The sequence below is a fragment of the Phalacrocorax carbo genome, chromosome 9, assembly GCF_963921805.1.
Source record: "Phalacrocorax carbo chromosome 9, bPhaCar2.1, whole genome shotgun sequence".
Classification (NCBI taxonomy): domain Eukaryota; kingdom Metazoa; phylum Chordata; class Aves; order Suliformes; family Phalacrocoracidae; genus Phalacrocorax; species Phalacrocorax carbo.
The window spans coordinates 26,630,723-26,643,743 of NC_087521.1; the positions used below are offsets into that span (position 1 = coordinate 26,630,723).

The 13,021-nt window shown below is 42.7% G+C and overlaps 1 protein-coding gene across 4 annotated transcripts in view; it reads left to right on the plus strand.

Annotated features, from left to right (window-relative positions):
- The first annotated feature begins 467 nt into the window (after window positions 1-467).
- The window catches only part of TRAF3 (TNF receptor associated factor 3), a 71,382-nt gene continuing 58,828 nt past the window's right edge, over window positions 468-13,021 (plus strand). For 3 of the 4 annotated variants that reach the window (XM_064460810.1, XM_064460811.1, XM_064460812.1), the window contains exons 1-3: window positions 469-714; window positions 971-1,108; window positions 1,779-1,834. The gene's annotated coding sequence lies outside the window, so the exon portion shown is untranslated. Of the gene's footprint in view, window positions 715-970; window positions 1,109-1,778; window positions 1,835-13,021 lie in introns of all 4 variants that reach the window. The other variant, XM_064460813.1, reaches the window with a different exon arrangement.

Genomic DNA, 13,021 nt, shown 5'->3' on the forward strand with positions numbered 1-13,021 from the left:
CGGTTTTTCCTCCCTCCCCCTTTTTCCCAGTGGCTTTTTTTTTTTTTTTCTAAATAAAGGCTATTGTGTTCCAGGCGACCCTTTGTGCGGAGCTGCTCGCACCTCCCTCGGGGCGGAGAGGGGAAGCGAGCGGCTCTCCGCCGCGCCGATCCCTCGCTCCCGGTGCCCCGCGTCCCGGCGCCATCCCCCGCGCCCTTCCCCCAGTGCCCCGGCGCTCGGGCCGGCGCAGCAACGCCCGCCCTCAGGCCGAGCCCCCGCAGCGGCGGGGCGAGCCTCGGCGCGGCTCCGCCGCCGCCACCCCCCTCTCCGCCGGGAGCGGGACGCGCCGTCTCCTCACAGCCCACCCCGCGGCCCCTTCGCCGCCTGCGGAGGGCCGGGCGGGACGTGGTCCGTTTGCCGGGCGGGTAGCGCGGGGGGGGTTGGGGGTGTAACAGCGGCATCAGGTGCAGCCCGGGCAGGCGGGTAGGGCAGGCCCGGCCCCCCGCCGCCGCCTGCGCGCTGAGCGGCCCAGCCGGTCCCGCCCCTCGGTGTGTGTGAGGAGGAGCCGGGAGAGCAGCGGGCTTCGCCGGGGATTTCCAGCCTGAGCGGGCGGGAGAGGAAGTGCGGGGCGGGGGGAGACGGCGCTGAGCGGCAGGGACTTTCCGTCGGGCTGGCGGTCGCCTTCGCCGGGCTCCAGCTGCCGCTCGCCGCCCCGCTCCCCTCACACGCTCGCAGGTAGGGCGTCCGCGGGGCTCGGCGCGCCCCGGGGAGCGGCGCGGTGGCGGAGGGGAGGGAAGGCGAGGGGGGGTGGGGGCTGGCGGCGGCTGCCGCCGCTCCGGGCTCCGGCACCGGCCGGGCTCGCCTGCCCGCGCCCGGGTTCCCTGGGCAGAGGGACGGGGCCGGGCGGGCGGCGAGGGCCGGGGGGTGCTCCCGCGGAGCCGGCGGAGGGCAAGGCGGCGGGGCGGCGCTGATACGAGGCATCTGCTATCAGACAGGGGCCGAGCGCGCTTCAGCCGCAGCCCGTTGCCGGGACCTCGGCGGCGGCTGGTGCCCGGGGATAGATCAGCCTCCGGCCGGGGCGGCGTGGACTCTGCCCGCTCAGACGCACTCGCACTCCAGGGCTTCGCAGGTGCCCCCTTTTTTCACTTACTTATTTCTGCCTCCCCTTCTCCGTCCCTTCCTCCCCGCCTCTTGCTTTCTCCCCCCTCCGCCCCGCGGTGCGTGCGTGCGTGTCGGGGAGGGAAGGAGAGGAGAGGCCAGGCCGGAGCGGAGCCGGGCGGCGCGGCGGCGCTTGCGGCGTTTGATGTGTCGTTTGAATGCAGAAGCCTCGCTCCGCTCCTGGCTCCCTCCATATGCAGTGCTGGGGGCGGGCCGACGGCCTTTAAAGGGGCACTGCCGGCAGCCGCCGCGCCTGGGCGCCGAGCGCCGGGCCCCCGCAACTCCGCACCTCCCCGGGCCGCCCTCTGCGGCGGCGGCGGCGGCTCCGCGGTGCGACGCGACGCGACGCGACGCGGACTTCGGCCGCCGCCGCCGGGGAAAATCCTTTGCCGTCGGTACGGAGCTGCCCCTGATCGGTGCGGAAGGAGTTATATTTTTATGAAGCCTGTCAGCCTACGGCGGCCCTGCGCTGCGAGCCCGTCTGCCTGGCGTGCGGGGAGAGAAAAGTGTTCTTGTTTTCACGCCATTCATTTTGTGCGCTGTTTCGCAGCACCGCGTTTTAATACGTTAAATTAATTGCCGTGTTGTAGGTTAGAAAAAACCGAATGTTTAAAAGTTTATACTGAGTCATTCCTCTGCAGATGAACCTATGACTGACTCATAATCTGAGAACTGCAGCGGCTTGTAAAATAGGAAGGTAAGGCATTTACATCTTGACTTATTTGTATCTTCACGTGTCTAAGATCTGAATTATCTGCGGAAACACAAGAGAAATGGTATTAACGCTAAAAGGCATAATCTCACGTCCTGCCTATCTGAGCCTGTGTGCGGCATGAAAGGCTGTGTGCGCTCCTCTGTGTGGATCTCTGCCATGCGTTAGGACATTTTTCTTTTTTTTTTGCTGTTTCTGTAGTAGTAAAATGCAGGGAGTTCCAATGATATAATTTGAAATTTGCAGTCTCCTTGGGTCAGTGACTCCTCTAGCTTGTTGAGATCTAACCCAGCCTTGTATATTGTAATTCGTGCAGTGGTGTCTTTTTTTATTTTATTCCTTCAGTAGAACTCTGTATTTTTCCTTGCAGGTTTGTCCCGTAGAATGCACATAGCGTTCTTGTGCGCTAATCTGAACTCGCATTCATAGACTGAAAAGGAGTTCAGTGTATGCTGTGAATACTAGCGATATTTAGGTATGTAGGCAAATGAAATAGTATAATTTGAAACAGTTAGTAAAAATCTGTATTTAAAGTAGCTACTGACTTGCATAGAAGCCTGGATTTAAAGGCTACACTGATTGTGAGAACTAAAGAGATCATAACATATACCGCATGTTGCCCTTTAAAATGAGCCATTTGGCTAAAAGTGTCTATAAATGGCAATCCGTACGCACCCAGTATGGATTAACGTAGATGTAAATGATACTGTGATTAGGGAGAGGGTTTTTGAACATTTGGACTGAATCAGAGTTTTTATGGCTGAACTGGGAAACTCCTTGTCATAAACCTTGTAACGGAAACGTTGATGTATCATGAGTTCAGGCATTGCAAGCAGACGGCACTATGAGGTTAGAAAAGTTGCATTGTTCCAACATGAAAATGCTAGATCTTTTACTGAAATATGACTTGATGAGAAGCTTCCAATAATAGCTGGACCTAGAATATAGAAAGGTAAAGTGCATTCAGCACTAAAGCAAAATAATTCTAATCAAAAGAGGGTGCTAAATGACTCAGTCTTTAGGTTTTCCTGAAGTCCTTCTGCAATTAAGTTTGATGATACCAATTTTGAGAAGCCATTCTTGTATGGATTGAGAGAATTTGATCATCCTGTAAGCATATTTATTGTTGGTACCTTGGAAAACTGTGTGAGATGACAGTAGTTAGCATCAGTGACAAAAAAATCTTCATGAAGTCTTAGCAGTCCATGCTAATACAGTTTGTCTTCTGAATGATTTCAAGATCTTGCTGTATTTTATATCTTTACATTTCTTGTCCGTAATGAAAAGTTTAAGTGAAAGAAGAGGAACATGTTTTTTCAATACTGTTCTGTTAGTAGATGTGGCAATGCTGAAAATACGAAAAGCCAGAAAACTTAATTTTTAACTTTTGTTGTTAAACTGCTGGAACATAAATAAACTGATAAGTAGATGATCATAGTTCTCCTGCAGATGAAAAGGCAGTTTAAAAATAGGAATGACTTAAATCTACTCCAGTATCCTAAACTGACTTGTATGAATAGGTAATGCAAGAATAACACATTTTGATCTCTGATATCTTAGATGATGCAACAACTGGATTTAATTAGTTTTTTTCATTTTAATAGTGTTTCTTAATTGAAGATGCCGAGTCTTATGATGTTTGAAGACTGCTCATTACACATTGGTTTCAGATGTCTGTGCTCTTGTGCACAGTTCCTTTAAAGAATTGCCAAGGCTCTTTTTTTTTTTTTTTTAAATGCTTGTGGGTGGGTACTTTCTGAATACGATGCTTGTATTTGAAACCTACTGGCATTTTTGGTGTATGGCTCAAGAGCGCCAAAATTGTTGGGAGACAGTGAAATTGGAGATTTCAAGATGTGGTATGGGGAGAGGAAGCCAAGGGAGGGACAGTTGTGTAGTTTTGTGCAACAGAATAAAGGTGTGATTGTAGCACAGGAGTGCTGTAGTCCCGCTAGGTTTTATCTTTTTAACCTGTGGTGATGAAGTGGTGACATAGAAACTACAGCAGTGAAGGGCTGGCAAAGACAACATAAGTGGTCTCCCAGCTCTGCCTGCTGGCAGCCCATACCCTCATAAATGGATAGTTTAAAGTCAGTATAGGGTTGTTTTGACAAATCACAAACACATTTAATTTTCTGTGCCTTTTTTTAAGGTAGAAAGAGAAAGGACTAGAGAATTGGGAGGAAAGGAGGCGCAACTGACAATGAAAGATTATTAGGTGTCTGCAAAGTAGGAAGATGTGCTCTCTTCTGATGGGAAAGAGGAGAAAAGTGAATTAAGACAAAAAAGCCTCTAGAAAATCAGTAAGGAAAGTATACAGTAGAAAGATCTTAGAGCTTAAGGAAAAAATAAAGTGAAGATTATTTGATATTGGGAATTGTGAGATTACACACACACTTCCCTTTTAATATACATATATCTATCTATATATATCGTCTTTGAGGGTGTTTTTGTTTTCTTCCTGGAGATATTTTCTACTGGAGCACTGACAGCAAAATATCATTGCTGCTGTGACTTCAATTGCTACTGACTGTTGGCTTTGTAACTAGGTTAACAGGGTGAGTGTCTCTAAAATTATATACAACAACTGTAGGTCACTAATCCTCTCCACCCCCCAAAAAATGTTAAGCCTTTGATTTCCATGCTGTTGTTCTTCCCTGCTGCTATACTCTGCATGTATAAAGTGTGATTTTTTAAAAATTTTTTTTTTTTTAGTGGAATTCTAAGTTCTGCAGTTCATCTGGTCAAGGGCAGCTTGGGAAGGGGAGTTTCAACATGTTGCTAGATGCAGAAGTTCAGTGATGGACATGTGTGATGGCCTCCACCCTGGCTCCCTCCTTGTACTGAAAATTGGGGTGTTGTGTACTTTGACATCAAGATTAGATTTTTGCAAATTGTAGGCATTAGAACTGGAGCAGGCTCAGCAGGAATTCTTTAAGTTGGAATGTTTCATAGTTCCAGTATTATTTTTATGTAGTTGTAAAAGGATCATTTATGAAATTGATTTCTCTGATGTGTAGAGGAAACATTCTGTAGATTATTTACAATTATAAAAATTGCTAATAATTCTGTACTATAATTTAAATGCACTGAGGTTAATATCTCCTTTCACATACAGGATATGTGGCAAGTGCTGCAGTCAAAAACATCAGTGACAGAAGTTATAAAACTTCTATTTTACATGCTTTAATGATGACTGTATAGAAACTCATAATTAGAAAAAACTAACATTTGGAGTAATACCAAACTTTTGTCTGACTTTGTGTTTTCTGCATTAATACGAAAAACATCTTTTTGTTAAATAAAGTAAGATATGCCCGCTCAAGACAAGCTCAAAATGCCATGAGTCTTCACAACTTTCTTAGCTGTCTAGCAAAAAGAGTTATTTTGATTTGGTCTGCCTTGAAAAGCATGTTGCAGATGCTACTGTAAGATAAGAGGTGCGTTCCTGGCGGCCACTTCATTCCTGCAAGCTTTGACATCTATCAAGGAAGAGAAGATGGTCCATTGAAGATACCAGTGTAAAATCTAGGACACTTGGAGGCTGGTTGTTTTTCATTCCTATAGATGAGTGTATTGTAAGTCATTCACTTAGGGCCAAACCAGCAAAGGGGCTTTGATGTTGCAGTGTAGAGTGAGGTGACGCCATGCCTGAGTCCCAGGGGCAGAAGGGGGATTCCAGTCCAAGTTTCCTATCTCCTTGGGGAGCATTCTCATCATCAAGCCACAGGCCAGTTAAGAGTAGTGTCACTTCCTTCTCTTGAAACTCTTCTGCTATGCCAGGAATAATCAAAACTCAGTGTGCCCGAGAAACAGAGCAAGAGGAAGCACGATGTCTCAGTCAAGTGGTTAGGACAGTTGCCAGGATGAGGAAAGACATAGAGTTTGCTGATGCTTCTTCCACTGCTTTGTTTAGTGTTTTCTGGTGCATTTGAACTTGATGTTGAGATGCTTGCTGAGGTGATCAGCCTTGTCAAGACAGATGTTTCCTTGAGCATAGATGATGTGCTGGGGAAGAGGAGTACTGGTACTTGGGTGCCACTTGGGTTAGCTGGTAGCTGACTGGGAGTTCTGGGAATACCCTTGATGCAGCTAGTGGCTTATGTATGTCTGGCGTCTGGCTCCATACACAGACCATTTTGCAGGTCTGTAATAAAATGGGAATAGTGGTGCTTTCCTACAGTCTGAGGACATGAAAATGATGAGGTGCTGAGAACCCAGCAGGGCAGTACAAGCGTCATCTGTTGATACATGAAATGAATTGCAAGTGCAGTGTAGAGGCATCCTGTTCTGTCTCCTCTGCAGTGCTGTGCCATTCTGCACTGTCAGCATCGTGGGACAGGAAACAGTATTTGCTTCACACTCTTCCATTGTTGTGTACAGCAAATATGCAGTGTTATATGAAGTGAGTGTACATGACAGAATTCATCAGTGGTAGCTGTTCTGGTGCTTGCACTTGTTCCCAACTTTCTGCTTTCAATATTCTGGAAAGTAACAATTTTTTCTTCCTCTCAGAACTAGCTTACATGATGAAAGTGCCTAAAATAACTTTTGAACAGCAAAGCCCAGATCATAAACCAAATTTTGGCAATGTGAATGGATTTAGTTTTGTAAGCTCATCCATGTACTTGAGAGAGGGAGATAATTTGAAAAATTATTATGGTTTTTATAATGGAGATGTTGTATACTGTACCAGTTTGACTGTGCCCTTTGTCTTTCCAAAGAGAAGAACCTTCTGAGAGAAGGTTTTCTTGATTGTTGTGGCTTCTGTTTATTTAACGACTTACAGAATCAAGATTTACATCTGCATAGGAAGTACAGCCTTACAATTCTCATTCAACTTGTTCTTGTTTTCATCTCCTTTAAACCATCCCAAGTGACTCCTCTTGCTGCATTTTGTGCTCTTCAGCTACTAATGGAATCTCTGGTCCTTGCTGTGCTTCTCTTTCATCTTAAGTTGTTTGGCCAAACAGTATAAACGCTGTTAATTTCTCAAGCTGGTTCCTCCAGTTCTTAGAAGTGGCTTATTTTGAACTGGTTTCGGTCAGATCTCTTGTAATTTTAGTTTAAGGGATGACTTTTATTCCAAGGTGGTTTCATCCTTGCACCTGAGCAAAGTGACTGCATTTTCCTCTTTACTTGCACTTACATCACTTTTCTCTTGAAATACTTTTTCCCAGGCTTGTACTTTCACACTTCTGGCTAATAATTTTTATCTGCAAATCCTTTGACCTCTCTGTAGCTACCAGCTTCTTCGATTCCCTCCCCATGCCACCTCCTGCTCCAGGTGAATTAACAGACGCTTCTCTTCCAGGTCACTAAAGATGATCTACAGCGTACCCGACTATTGCCTGAAGTACACGTGTCTTTAAATCTACACTTGCTCTCTCATTCTGTCTTTTTCACTGCCCTCTTTTCTGTTCAGCACAACATCCTTGAGAGATGAGCTTGGGAATGTTGTATTGTTATGGCTGCTGTTGTTGAACCTGATTAGGATACCAGTTCTGCATTCAGTTGGTGCCAAAGGTAAAGTGCTTGTGGCTATAAAATGACATACTCTCAAAATGCTACCATTTGGCTGACAGCTTGAGTAGAAGGAAGTTGGGTACCTAAATGAAGGCTACTGATTTGCGTATGCATATCTCTACCAGTTTTGGAACTCTTTGATGAAGTAGTGTTTTCGTTGCCTTCTAAAACTCAGGGTTTTGGGGGTGGGGGGGAAGGATTTGAGCTAACATCAAATTAAGTTGTTAATACGTAGTATCACTTGAAGTCAGCAGTATCTTCTCTATCAGTTTTCCATCAGGAGTTGAATCATGTTTCTATCTACAGAACCTGAGCATGCTATATTTCAGGTTAGCAAATATATGTCTCGCTACTCACCCATAGGGTTGATGCGTAATGGAAATACTAATGGTTCCTATATTGTAGTTCAGCTAGTAGGTATTGCTGTTGTGTTGCTCGTACCGTTTGCAGGGTTTTTTGTATCTGTGTTATAGAAGGGTATTTTGGCACTGTTTTTGGAGCATGTGCAGAAGAATGCTCTTGGAAATCTCGAAAAAGATAAAACAAGTTTGTTATTTGCGTGTTGCACTTCAGCTATTTTTCAATACCGTAATCTTCCCTTATTCCTCTTTCCTTCTTACAAATTCCTGGAACCTCACTTTCATTTTGAAAAGGACTTTTTAGACATGCAACTTTCAGTATTTTGGCTTGTAAGATTTTGAGGTAGTTTTGGGGGACTTATTCTGTTGGTTGTATGTGTGAGTTTTTGTTGATTTTGTTTTTGTTTGCTTTGTTTTTGTGTGTTCTAAGAAAGATTTAGGACAGGCAAATAAATATCCACCCACTCCATTCTGTAGATTTTTTTTTTTTACTGAGGAGATTCTCTCAAAATAAATGACAATGATTTGTCCTGTTTGTGTAAATAAAGCTGTCAGTACATATAGCCAAAGTGTTATGCTGTAATTTTACAGAATTATTTACTAAGACTTTTGGTGTTTTTTGTAAGAACTCTCAATGTATTAGTTAATTTTTCTGAGATGAAATAGGGCAAACAGACTTTGAGAGTCCTTTGTGCTATACATAAAAAGGCTGTTACTCCAGGAGTGCCCATATGCTGAGTTAATTAGAAAAGGTCAAAGTAGATGAACCCGTACTTGCAATGTTGTGATTTATATAAAGAATAAGGAGGACAAAATGCAGCAGGGAAAAAATACCACTTTTTATAGATCCCTTTTGTACATAAGTTCCATCATGTATGTTTGCATGAGAAAATGTTAATGAGATAAATAGTAGAAGTTGCCAGCAGTCAATGCTGCATGCTTTAGTGATGCTTATGATAATTTGCTACCCATCTCCCATAGTATGTTTTGTAGCAGAAGCATAACCTGAAGACGTCTTGGAATGCTTAGCTTCACCTTAAGTAGGTGTAGGTAGCAACTTCTGTTGCTATGGTTAAGGTCTAGGTTGTCCATATTCCTTACACTTTAGGGGTACTGACATCTCTGTTTTGCTTTCAGAGGGGAAAGTATAAGCATGCCTAAGGTAGTTCTATTTTTAAGCTGGTATTGCTGCTTCACAGTTACTTTTGTTTTTGAAGTATTTGTAACTAAAATCTTACTAAAACCTTATCTCCTGGTTAACAAATGTCCTGTTGTACTTAATAAATTTGTATGTGATTGTATTGCCTGTGGGGAGAAAAGGACTGTCCGATTGTTGTCTGTGGAGAAATGATTTGGTTTCTCTTGTAGCTAATCAGTTTTTATAGAGTATTAAATAGGCCATATATCAGTTGTTAACACCTGCAAAATAAAATGTCATGTTAAAGAAGGGGAGAAGTTGGTGAACTCTCCATTAGATGGTGCTGCTGGGACTGAAATATTTATATACCTAATGGAAGCAGGCTTTTGCCTAGAACTGTTTTCATGGCTGTATTTTTTTAAGGACTTCTTTTTAATAAAAATACTTTCTAAAGGATGGGATACATTCTAAGATTTTTTTTTTCAATTTGAAAGGAATTGATAAGATACTAAAAAGACAGGCTGCCTCCATGTGAAGGGAAGTATGGAAGAAATAAATCATGCTGTTTGCATGGGTGATTAAAATTTCAGCAGCTGCCTCTCTTGTAGCTCTCATCTGTTTAAGTGTAGACTCTGTGTTATATTCATGCCCTGCTATCATGTAGATGGGAATACTGCAGTATTAACGAAATTCAGTGTCAAGAAGTACTTGATTTAAAAAGCCAGGAATTAATTAGACTGACCATTACAGCAAAAACACCCGTGTGAATCTAGTATTTGAGTTTCTGTCATCTTGTTGATACCTGCCCACTTGCATTTCTTTTTAGAGCAGTGTTTTAACTAAAGCAGACAATGATAGTGTTCCATTGCCTGAACCCTGACTGACTAGTGATTTTTAGAAAAACTTAGAGGGAACAAAGATGGTGCCTACACACAGAGGCACTGAGTACCATCTTAAATGCTGTAGGTGATCCAGATGGTCTGAAGTTGATGCTCCAAAAGTGTGCAGTCTTCCATATGGCCAGCTCTTATCTTCCAGTCCTGCACATTTTAGGGCATCTAAACTTTTACTAAACACCCATGACTGGATGCCTGACTCACTCTGCAATAGTTAGAGTTGAGCTACATATTAAATAATAAAAAAAGTGTATTAGGAAGTGTATTTGTTAAATACTCCTTGCTGTTAGGACTTCTTCAAAGGTAGCAAGACAAGGTTGCTGAGGTCTTTGAATTCTCCCACACCACCAGGCTGCAAGTAGGGAAAAACCCCTCATTTTTAGAAATAGTGTTGGTCAAGAGTGATAGAAGTTAGTCAGGTTGGGCTCATGAAGCCACAGCCCTCTTCTCATTACAGGTAGAAGTATTTTTAGTGTGATTTAAAGAATCAAGGAAGTTGTGAGCAGCTAGCAAAAAAGTTTAGTAGCATTAAATATCACTGAGCGAGAAATATAGGAGACAAAATCTTTCTTAAACAGAGATTATTTTTCTTTTTTTCTTCAAAGAAGAAGTAGCTTAGCAAAAATCCACTTCTTGGGGTTGGAAAGTTTAAATAATTTCAGATCCAGCTCTGAGAAGCCTCGCTTAACAGACTTGACCTGAGTTTAACAGCTGTTAAAGTGGTGTGCAGCAGCCAGTGGACTTTGCATGATGGATGCATGAGGGATGATTCTTTCTCGTCTTAATCATCCATTTTGGAATAACTCAAATAGGAAAAGTTATCAGTTATGTGATAACTGGAGAAATGGACAGGCTGTTGTGTGAGAGAAGTTGGCCATTAGTATTTTATCAGTTTGCTAATAATAACTTAGAGCTTGCTAATAATAACACCAACCCTTAAAGGGGCAGTTAAAAGATAGCAGTTATGATGTCATCCAGCCATATGACTTCACATCAAATATGAACTTGCTGTTCCTCAGTTAGGTGACTGGCTTGCTAAGTGAGGCCAAAACCAAAGGTGGAAATGAATTGGGCAGAAAGTCATGCTTGGTTGCCTTGCATAGAAAGCCTTGATGCTAATGCCATAGGACAGTGTATAGACACAGGGGTGATGGCATTTTGGGCACTATTAATAGATAGTTAAGTATTAGTGAAACCTAGCCTTGCTTCTTTCCTCCTGCCTTGACTTTCAACTGGTTAGGAGACTACCTATGTGTTCACAGGCTAAGACTTGGCAGTTAACAGGATTTGTCACTGTATTTTGCTCTGCTTAGATTCCAGATCAAGGAATAGCTATTGTTCCTACGTCCAAAATGGCATCAAAAGCATATCTCACAGGAATGTTGATCAGAGAGGGAAAATAATGACAGTCAGGGAAGAAGTGACAATGTGTTGTAGTGTATTAAGGATATGCATGTTTATTTTTATGTGAAGAAGGTAACGAGGGGAGGTCTAGGGAGTGATAAGATCAGTATTGTGATAGACCCACCACAAATGGGTGGGGTGGTGAAATTTCTTTCTGTTTGTTTTTTTAAAAACCTAAAAGAAGAAACGAATAAACATTAGATTTGTCATAAATGAAGGATTTTATCTGCACAGGTATCTTTTGAGAAAGGTGCATGGGACATGCAGTCCTATGCAAGAACTTACTGATGTACGGGAAGGGTCTTGATAATAAATATGGATGCTTGTCTTGGTTCAGTGTTGACCAAGAGAGGAAGGAGCTGGTTAAAAAGATTGAAGAAGAGGGCAGCTTGTGAAAGATTAACTCAAACTGATAAAATTCAATATTTCTGGGAAGTGAAGGAGGAAGAACAGCAAAATAGAGAATAACAGCAAAATAAAGACAACCAGGGTTCAGAAAACTTGTAGGTAAGATGCCATAGGAAGTATGTTAGAGTCTTAAGAGGAATTAAGGGAAGTTTTCTTTTTAGGGAACAAGTATGAATTAGTAATTTTTACTTTCTTTTGCACTGACACATAGCAACAAACTGCTTTGGCTGAATCAGTACACTGCTAACGATCTGAAAATTGAGAAAAAGTTGTATGAACTTAGATGACGGTGTTACAGATGAATAAGAATGGCACATGTCGGGAGAAGATTGGAGTGTCTGAGCCATAAAACAATATCAAGCTAACAAGGGAGATGAAGGGATAACCAGAAAATGTTTTTAATACAGTCTTGAACAGTAACAGGGTATTGTTCCAGTAGCCATTATGGAGGCAAAAGTGACAAAAGTTGATGCCAAGAGAAATGAAGTAATCAATTCTTAATTTCATTTTATTTAGAAGAACCAACTGATATAATGCATAACCCAATCAGCTGTTAACTCTTTCACATCTGTTTGATAATTGATTGAGGTTAAATGCAGTTCAGATGGGTTTTTGTATTTGATCTTGTGATTTGTTTTCTGTGATATGAGTGACATGGAGCAATGAAATATATTATCGAGAAAAATTAGAATAATTTTTTTTGTTTATAAACATCTGCAAGATAACAGAATGATGGTAAGGGCCATTAGAAATTTCGCCATAGTATTTTAGCACAATTCTTTCTGTGTCCTGATTAAGGGTATAGGGGTCTCAGGAGAAACAGTCTGGTTTAAAGGACATGGCTGCAAGGGTAGCATGTAATGGATTGGAAAAGTGAGCAGGGAGATGCAGGTAACTGTTACCATCTTGGGTAATATTGCCTAGGCATCTATTTTGGCTCCTAAGATAGTTAAAATTTTCCAACAGTGACTTTAAGGGCCAAATAACAGAGAACAAATTTAGTGTGTCTGCAAATGGATACTAAACTGGGAACCCCTGTAAGTATTCTGGAGATCAGAACTCCAGTTCAAAACGAACAGGCCTTGATGGGGTCAGTGGTACTGGGTAGCTCACTGCTCTGAAGTTTTCGTATGGCCTATCTCTTTCTTGCAACCAAGGGTGCAGCTTTAGTTTCTCTTGTTCTTCTTATTTCAAATACTGAATCCAACTGAAGATGTCATTGAGCTTCAAAGTACTTGGCCTACAGCCTCCTATATTATCTTAAATGAAATGCCTGAATCTGATGTTAAGATTAAATGCAATGTGTCAGTCCTGATGCTGTTACCAACACCAAAATTAAATTGTATTTTTCCCCTGCTCTTAGAGTAGACCCAGAGCTGCAGTGTGCTGGAACTGGGGTCATGTTTAAACCACTGGGGAACATGAGTTTTATGGCATTGTG